The sequence below is a fragment of the Panthera onca genome, chromosome B2 (genome assembly GCF_046562875.1).
Source record: "Panthera onca isolate mPanOnc1 chromosome B2, mPanOnc1 haplotype 2, whole genome shotgun sequence".
NCBI classification, from domain to species: Eukaryota; Metazoa; Chordata; class Mammalia; order Carnivora; family Felidae; genus Panthera; species Panthera onca.
The window spans coordinates 9,353,293-9,363,037 of NC_138343.1; the positions used below are offsets into that span (position 1 = coordinate 9,353,293).

At 34.7% G+C, this 9,745-nt stretch overlaps 1 non-coding gene across 1 annotated transcript; it reads left to right on the top strand.

Annotated features, from left to right (window-relative positions):
* The first annotated feature begins 8,608 nt into the window (after positions 1-8,608).
* On the top strand, positions 8,609-8,712 carry LOC132668092 (U6 spliceosomal RNA). Its single transcript, XR_009605462.1, has one exon. It is a non-coding gene; the product is annotated as a U6 spliceosomal RNA (small nuclear RNA).
* Positions 8,713-9,745: the final 1,033 nt, after the last annotated feature.

A 9,745-nucleotide genomic window follows, 5' to 3' on the forward strand; every position in this document is an offset into this window, starting at 1 on the left:
AAACAGTAAAAAAAAAATCAAGGAAATTTGTCATTACCAAAAGATAACAATAATTCAATAATCAAGCCCAGGGGAATGGAACTATGTGATTTAGCCAATAAGGAAATCAAAATACTTTTGTGAAAATACAAATGAGCTACAAGAAAACTCAGGAAGACAATTCACTGAAATCAGAAAAAAAAAAAAAAAGAACAAAATGAGATATTTGTCAAAGAGATGAATATCATTAAAAATAACCAAAAAGTTTTGGAGCTAAAGAATTCAATGAATGAAAGAGACTCTTAAAAACTGAGAACAAACTGAGGGTTGATGGGGGGTGGGAGGGAGAGGAGGGTGGGTGATAGGTATTGAGGAGGGCACCCTTTGGGATGAGCACTGGGTGTTGTATGGAAACCAATTTGACAATAAACTTCATATATTGGGGAAAAAAAAGAGAAAAAAAGAATTCAATGAATGAAATGAAAAGTGCAAGAGAGAGAATCTGCATCAGAGTAGAGCAAATGGAAGACAAAATAAGTGAGCTAGAGAACGGGAATTCTGAGGTAACCCAGCTAGAGTAGAACAAAGTAAAAAGAATGAAAAAGAACCAAACACACCTGTGATCTATGGGTTCCATTAAAAGAACAAATATTAGGAAAAATGAGATTTCAGAAGGAAAAGGGAGATAGAAGGGGGGATATAATTATTAAAAAAAAAACACAACAGAACTTTTTCCAACCCTGAGAGGAACTTGGACATCATGGCTCTGTCTTGCCATTACTAGGGCAGCCTCCACCAACATAAGCCCCAACTCCAAGATCTCAAGCCATGCTTTGTTGCCATTTTGGTTGCTGCTGCCACTCTGAGCCCCACCCACTGTGTTCCAGGTTGCAGCTCTGGATTGTCATTGCAGAGCTACTGCGACTTTGTTGAGCCCCACCCTCCACTGACAAGTCAAGGTCTATGACCTATCATAGCTAGAACTATGCAGCGGCTGCCCCGAAATATACCCTTCATCCCACATCAAAGCTGATTCATTTTGCCTTGGGGTGATAACACTGCCCTAAGCTCCATCCTGGGTTCAGGTCATGGCTCTGCCAGTAATTTCCAGGGCTGTCCCTGAGTCTCAGTTCACAACACTGAATATCATTGCCTTGCAGCCTCTCTTCTCTTCCTAGCACTCCAGGTTCTAACACATAACTTTAACAGACCATCATTGGAGAAGAACAGAAAGCATCCAGCAGCCTTTACCTCTAAAGATCCCAAGAGCTCTACCAGCCATTACCACCCACACATCCTCTGCAGTCATAAATTTAGTTGGGAAAACATCAACCTCAGCTGAATGGAGTGAAATGGAGACTATGCCACTGTGCTTTCTCAGGAACAAAAGACACCAAAGAGGTGTCCTTGTAGACATTGCTAGGTGAAAGTCTTGACTCACTGAAGCCTGGCTGAAAATACCGGGAGAGGTGACTGCACCCTCAGATGTACAGCCATTAATACAAAGCCATTAGAAACACACACACACACACACACACACACACACACACACACACACACACAAACAAGGAAACATGACATCACCAAAGAAACAGTAATATTCCAGAAAAAGATCCTAAAGAAAATTTGACATTATAAGAGTCTCAGAATAAGAAGTGAGGAATAAAGGGAAAGAAAACTTATTCAAAGAATAATGGTTGGAAACTTCCTAAATATGGGAAGGGATGTGGCCATCCAGGTACAGGAAGCTAAAAGATTCTCAGATTCAATCCAACAGATCTTCATTTAGACACATTATAATCAAGTTCTCAGAAATCAAAGACAAAGTTAGAATTTTTGAAAGCAGCAAGATAAAGAAGAATATTTTATGCAAGAGAATCCCAATAAAACTATAAAGCAGATTTCTCAGAAAATACTTTGAAGGCCAGGAGAGAGTAGTAGGTATATTCAAATGTTCAAAAATAAGTCAACCAAGATATTCTACCCAGCAAAGTGGTCACTCAGAAATGAAAGAAAAATAATTTCCCAGACAGACATAAGTGAATTTATCACCACTAAAGCTGCACTATAAGGAATGCTAATGGAAAATCTTCAACCAAATACAAAAGGTTTGTAATCAGTAAAGTGAAAATAGATAGAAGTATAAAACTCCTGGTAAAGGTAAATATGTAGTCAAATTCAAAATAGTTTAATAGTGCAATGGTAGATGAGAAGTAAAAATATTGATTGAGACAAAAATGTTGAAGTATAAGAACTACAACATTATTGTTAATTAATAGGCACACAATATAAAAATGTAAATTCAGAAATCAACATATTGTGGGGAGGTTGAAATTAAATGTGTAGAAATTACTTATGCAATATAAGTTGTTATGGGCTTAAAATAGTTATATCTATAAGATGTATTATTAAAGCCTCATGATAACCACAGAGCAAAAAATCTGTAACATGTACAAAAACAATAAAAAGAACTAAGGCATACCACTACAATAAAATTCATCAACCTACAAAGAAATACAGCAAGAGTAGAAGGAAACAAGAAACTACAAAGTATAAGAAAGCAGTAAAATGGTGATAAATTCTTGTCAATAATTACTTTAAATGTAAATGTTTTAATTCTATAATTAAAACACACTGAGTGGCTGAATGGATGAAAAAATAAAACCCAACTATATACTACCTACAAGAGACTCTTCAGTTTTAAGGACACTTACAGGCTGAAAAAAAAAATCTATTTCAGCCAGATGAAAACCAAAAGAACATGGGGGTAGCTATACTTTTATCAGACAAAATAGACTTTAAAAAAAAAATTTAGAGAGTGAGCAAGCTGGGGAGAGGGGCAGAGGGAGAAAGAGAATCTTAAGTAGGCTCCATGCTTAGCACAGAGCCTGACATGGGGCTTGATCCCACTCTGCTGGGATCATGATCTGAGCTGAAATAAAGAGTTGGATGCTCAGCTGACTGAGCCACTCAGGGGCTCAAGACAAAACACACTTTAAGACACAAAGTATATTTATCAAGAAGATATAATGATTCTAAACATATAAGCCCCTAAATTGGAGCACCTAAATAGATTTAAAAATTATTAGCAGATGTGAAGCAAAAAGTAGACAGCAATGCAATAATAGGGATTTCAATACACTATTTTCAACAATGGATATTATTCAGGCAGAAAATCAAAAAGGAAACAATGGACTTGAAGGACATTTTACACTAATAGACCTAACAGATATATACAGAAATTTCCATCCAACAGTAGCCGTACACATTCCTTCCAAGCACACAGGGACACTCTCTGGGAGAGTTTACATAATAGGTCACAAAACATATCTTAGCAAATGTAAGATTGATATTACACCAAGTATCTTTTCAAACTACAATGCAACGAAACTAGAAATCACTAGCAGTAGGAAAGCTGGAAACATCACAAAAAGTTGGAGCCTAAAATACATGCTTCTGTACAACCAACGGGTCAAAGAAGAAATCAAAAGGTAAATCAAGAAATATCTTGAAAAAACTGAAGATGGAAACACAATATATCAAAACCTATGGGATGTTGCGAATGCAGCTCTAAGAGGGAAAGTTATAGTCACAAATACCTTCATTAAGACACAGGAAAGATCTCAAACAGTCTCACTTTATACCTTAAAAACTGGAAGAACAAACTAAGCTTAAATTTATCATAAAAGGGAAAATAACAAGGATCAGAGGAGAAATAAATGAAATGGACTCCAGAAAAACAATAAAAAAGATCCACAGAACTAAGAGCTAGTTTTTTGGAAAGATAAACAAAACTGACAAACCTTTAGCAAGATTAAGAAGAGAGAAGATTCAATCAGACATGAAAGAGGAGACATTATAGAAAGGGTATAGAGAGGATTATGAGGCTACTCTGAATGATTATATGCCAACAAATGGGATAATCTAGAAGAAATGGGTAAATTCTTAGACACATATGACTTACAAACCCTAACTCAGGAAGAAAGAAAATATCTAAAGAGACAAATAATGAATAAGATTGAATCACTAGTTAAAAAAAGAAAAAGACAAAAAAACAAACAAACAAAAAAACAACCCTCTCAACACAGAAAACCCCAGGACCATATGGTTTCCCTGGTGAATTCTACCAAACGTTTAGAAAAATTAATACCAATTCTTCTCAAACTATTTCAAAATAATAAAAGGGATACTACCTCCAAACTCATTTGACAATGTCAGAATTACCTGGATACCAAAATAGGGGAAGGACTCCACAGGAGTAGAAAATTGCAGGCCAATATTCCTGATGAATATAGATTCAAACATTCTCAATACAATATTAGCAAACATAATTCAATAGCACATTAAAGGGATCATACTGCATGACCAAGTAGGATTTCTAACTGTGGTAAGAGGATTATTTAACATTCACAAATCCAAAAATGATATATACCACATTAATGAAAGATAAAATTCATATGGTTATCTCAATAGATGCAGAAAAAATATTTGACAAAATACATTCTTTCATAAGAACGATCAATGAATTGGTTATAGAAGGAATATTTCTTAGCACAATAAAGCCCATGTATGATAAACCCATAGCTAACCTCATACGTAGTGATGAAAAGTTAAAATCCTTATCTTTAAGATCAAGAGCAACAAAATTACCCACTGTCACCATTTCTATTCAACAGAGTACTGGAAATCTTAGCCAGACCAATTAGGCAAGAAGAATAAAAATAATCCACATCAAAAGAGAAGTAAAATTACTTCTGCAGATCTATACACGGAAAACCCAAGACTCCACTCAAACTTGTAGAATAAATTAATTCAGTTAATTTGCAGATAACAAAATGAACATACAGAAATCAGTTGCATTTCTACATACTAACAATAAACTCCCTAAAAAAAGAAATAAGAAATCCATATTATTTACAATAGTATAAAAAACACTAAAATACTTAGAAATAAATTTAATGAAGGAAATGTAAGACCTGTGTACTGAAAACTTTAAGACATTGATAAAAGAAATTGAAGAGAAAGAAATGGAAAGATACCCCATGTTCTTGGACTGGAAAAATAATATTGTGGAAATGTTCATACTACCCCAAGTGATGTATAGATTCAATACAATCCCCATCAAAGTTATTCCAGTGGCATTTTTCATCAAAATAAAAGAAACAATTCTAAAATTTTTATGGAACCACAAAAAACTGCAAATAGTGGGAGCAATACTAGAAAAGAGAAGAATCACAATACCTAATTTCAGCCTATATTATAAAGCTATAATAACCAAAACACTATGGTACTGGCATTAAAAGCAGGCATACAGATGAAAGGAACAGAATAGGAAACCCAGACATAAAATCCCATATTAAGTCAACTAATTGTGACAAGGGTGACAAAAACACACAATGGGAAAAGGATAGTCTTCAATAAATGGTGTTGAAAAAAGTAGATATTCACATGTGAAAGAATGAAACTAGAACCTTATCTTACACTACTCACAAAATTAAGTTGAAATGTGTCAAAGATTAAAGTATAAGACCTGAAACCATAAAACTCCTAGAAGAAAACATAAAAAAGTCCTTGAATGTGGTGTAAGTGATGGTTTCTTGGATAAGTCCCCCAAAGCACAGGCAATATAAAAATAAATAAATGGGACTACATTAAACTAAAGAGCTTCTTCACAGCAAAGGAAGCAATCAATGAATCATTAGGATGAAAAGTCAACCTAAAGAATGGGAGAAATTCACAAACTTTATATTGAATAAGGAGCTAGTATCCAAAAGAACTCATGCAAGTCAATAGCAAAAAACCAAGTAATCCAGGTGAAAAATGAGCAAAAAACCCTGAATGTTATTTTCCCATGTAAGACACACAAATGGCAACTGTTACATTAAAGGACGCTTGACATCACTAATCATCAGGGAAAGGCACATCAAAAACAATGAGGTATAACCTCACACCTGTTAAAATGGCTTTCACAGAAAAGACAACAAATAAAAAATGTTGCCGAAGATGTGGACAAAGGGAATCCTTATACACTGCTGGTGGGAATGTAAAATAGCGCAACCATTTTTGAAACAATATGGAAGTTCCTTAAAAAATTAAAAAATTGAACTACTACATGATCTAGCAATCTTACTCTTTAGTCTATATCTGTAGATAGACTATATGTATATAGACTGCATAGACTATATCTGTATATATATGTAATTGAAATCAGTATCTAAAAGAGATCTGCATACCAACATTCACTGCAAATTTATTCAACATAGTCAATATATTAAAAGAGTCGAAACATCTGTGAATGGATAAATGGATAAAGAACATACATATACATATTTGAATATATAAATACATCAACCAACTGTATACCTAAAACTTACACAGTGTTATAGGTCAATTATACCTCATTAAAAAAAAAGAAAGAAAGGAAAACCAGAGAATACCACAGAAAATTACCAGGTTACAAATGTAGGCAAAGGGAGGAAAAGAGAAACAATGGAAATACAAAATAATCAGAATATATTTAATAATATAGCATTGGTAAGCTATTAGATATCAATAAAAACTCAATATAAATGAAGTTTTTTTGTGAGAAAGAACATGAGCGGGGGAGGTGCAGAGGGAGAGGCGAGGGAGAGAATCTTAAGCAGGCTCCAGGCTCAGTGGGGAGCCCAATGTGGGGCTTGATTTCATAACCATGAGATCATGACCTGAGCCAATATCAAGAGTCCCGTGCTTAACCAACAGAGATACCCTAAATTAAATTAGTTCACAAATTAATGGCACAGAGTAGCTGGGTAGATTAAAAAAAGAGAAGACTCAACTATATGTTGCCCACAAAAGTCTACAGCTTTAATGATACACATAGACTCAAAGTGAAGGGATTTAAAAAAGTATTCGATGCAAATGGAAACCATAATAAAGCAGGAATAGCTATACTTATATCAGACAAAAGAGATTTTAAGCCAAATAGTAACAAAAGAAATGTAAGGTCATTATATAATGTTATAGGGGTCAATTGAACAAGGATATATAACCATTGTAAATATACATACACCCAACATCAGATACCTAATATATTAAGCAAGTACTAACAAATCTGGAGAGAGAAATAGATAAAAATGCAACAATGGGGGATTCTGAACCTCAATGTCAGCAATGGTAGGTCAATCAATCAACTTTGGAGCTGAACCACTGTGAAACAAATAGAACAAACGGACCTAACAGACATTCTATTCAAAAGCAGATTACATGTTCTTCTCAAATACCCCCAGAACATTCTCAATAATTGATCATATGATAAGACACACACTAGTCTTTAAAAATTTAAGGAGATTGAAATCATACCAAATACCCTTTCCAACCCATAATGGAGTCAACAACTAGAAATAAACAACATAAAAAAAATTTGGAAAACTACAAATATGTGGAAATTAAGCAACACACTCCTGAACAACCAATGGGTCAAAAAATTGAAAGGAAATAGAAAACACATATAGAAGCACCAAGAGGGCATGATGGTTCCCTTTTCTCCACATCCTCCTCAACACTTATTTCTTCCTTTTGATTCTAGCCATTCTGACAGGAATAAGGTGATAGATCATTGAGATTTTGATTTGCATTTCCTTGATGATTATGATGTTAAACATCTTTCATGTGTCTGTTGGCTACTTGTAGCCTTCTTTGGAAAAATGTCTATTCAGGTCCTGCCCATTTTAATTGGATTGTGTTCTTTTAAGTTGTACCAGATCTTTATATATTTTGGCTACTAACCCATTATCAGCTATGTCATTTACAAATATCATCTCCCATTCAGTAGCCTGCCTCGTTGATGGCTTGCTTCACTGTGCAAAAGTTTTTATTTTGGAGTATTCCCAACAGTTTTATTTTGCTTTTGTTTCCTTTGCTTGAGGAGACATGTCTAAGAATGCACACTGGTGCAGCCATTATGGAAAACAATCAGAGTTTCCTTAAAAAGCTAAAAGTAGAATTACCCAATAATTTTGCTACTTGGTATCTATCCAAAAAAGTGAAAACACTAATTTGGAAAGATAGATGCACCACTATAATTATTGCAGCATTATTTACAATATCCAAGATATGGAAGCAACCCAAGTGTCCATCCATAAATATGGATATAGAAGATGTGGTATATTTTACAATGGAATTTTGTTCAGTCATTAAAAAAAAAGATCTTGACATTTGGAACAACATGGATGGACCAAAAAGGTATAATGCTAAGCAAAGTAAGTCAGACAAGGCAAATACTATATTTCACTTATATGCAGAATTTAAGAAAAAAAAGGACAAAGGAAAAGGAAATACACAAAAACAGACTTAAATACACAGAACAAGCTCATGGTTGCCAGAGGGATGGTGGATACTGGGAGGAGTGAAAAAGACCAAGGAGATTAAAAGTACACCTATTGTGATGAACATGAATAATGTATAGAATTGTTGAATCATATTGTACACTTGAAATTAATGCTAATTGTACTTCCATAAAAAATAAGAAATTATAGAAACAAAGGAAAATGGAAACACAACATAACAAAACCTATGAGATGTTGTAAAAGCAGTTGTGAGAGGGAAATTAATAGCATAAATTCATATTTTAAGAAAGGTAAAACATCTTGTGCTTGCTTTGACAGCACATATGCTAAAACCAGAACGATACGGAGTTTAGCATGGCCTCTGTGCAAGGATGACAAGCAAATTTGCGAAGCGTTCTGTATTTTTGCACCGTGTGGGGCTCTGCTCTGACAGTGCAGGATGTTTCTCTCTCTCCCTCCATCCCTCCCCCCTCTCAAAATAAATAAATAAACTTAAAAAATTTTAAAAAAAGAAAGTAAAACATCTCAAAGATGTATCCTAACTTTACACTTCAAGAATTAGAAAAGGGAGAACAAATAAAGTCTACAGTTAGCAAAAGAAAGGACAACAGAGATCAGAGTGGAAATGAGAGACTAGTAGATAGAAATCAATTGGTAACTTTTTAAAAAATGTATACTTTAGTAAGCATGTAAACAAATAGGTACTCTTTTGGAGAAACTGACCAAGATACATCTATTAGGGGATGCAAGTGTTCATCTAAATTTTCTTTGTTTTTTTTTTTTTTTTTTTTTTTTTTTACGGAATATTTATTGAAGTTGATTAAAGTATAATTTCTCATGTGCCATACTGGAAGTCCTTTATTGTAAGGACGTTTCTTTTGTTTGATGACAAACAGCAGCCACATGGTCAGTGACTTTTCTGGACCTCCACATTGGATACATTCAATTTCTTCTTGAGACACAAGTTTCTTTCTGTATTTCTGAGGTAACGCTTTTATTATTTGTGCATTATCTGGTGGATCCAGATGCATCAGCAAGTCTGGTGATTTACCTCCCTTAGAATGCTGTGAAATTGAAGAAGACTGAGATGGTTGTCCTACTGATCACAAAGCTTCTGATACACTGACTTTAGAATTGTCTCTTCTGGGGGCTCCTGGGTGGCTCAGTCGGTTGAGCATCAGACTCTTGATATTGGCTCAGGTAGTGATCTCGCGTGGGATTGAGCCCGGTGTCAGGCTCTGTGCTGTGTGTGAAGCCTGCTTAGGATTCTCTCTTCTTCTCTCTCTTGAACATGTTTTCTCTCTCAAAGTAAATATTTGGAAAGAATGGTGTCTTCTGTCAGGGAACCTTAATGGAATATGTGGCTTGACTACCTGAATGACCTTGCTGGCAGATGCCATCTTGGTGCCCATCATGACTCTGAGATGGGGCAGCTTCTG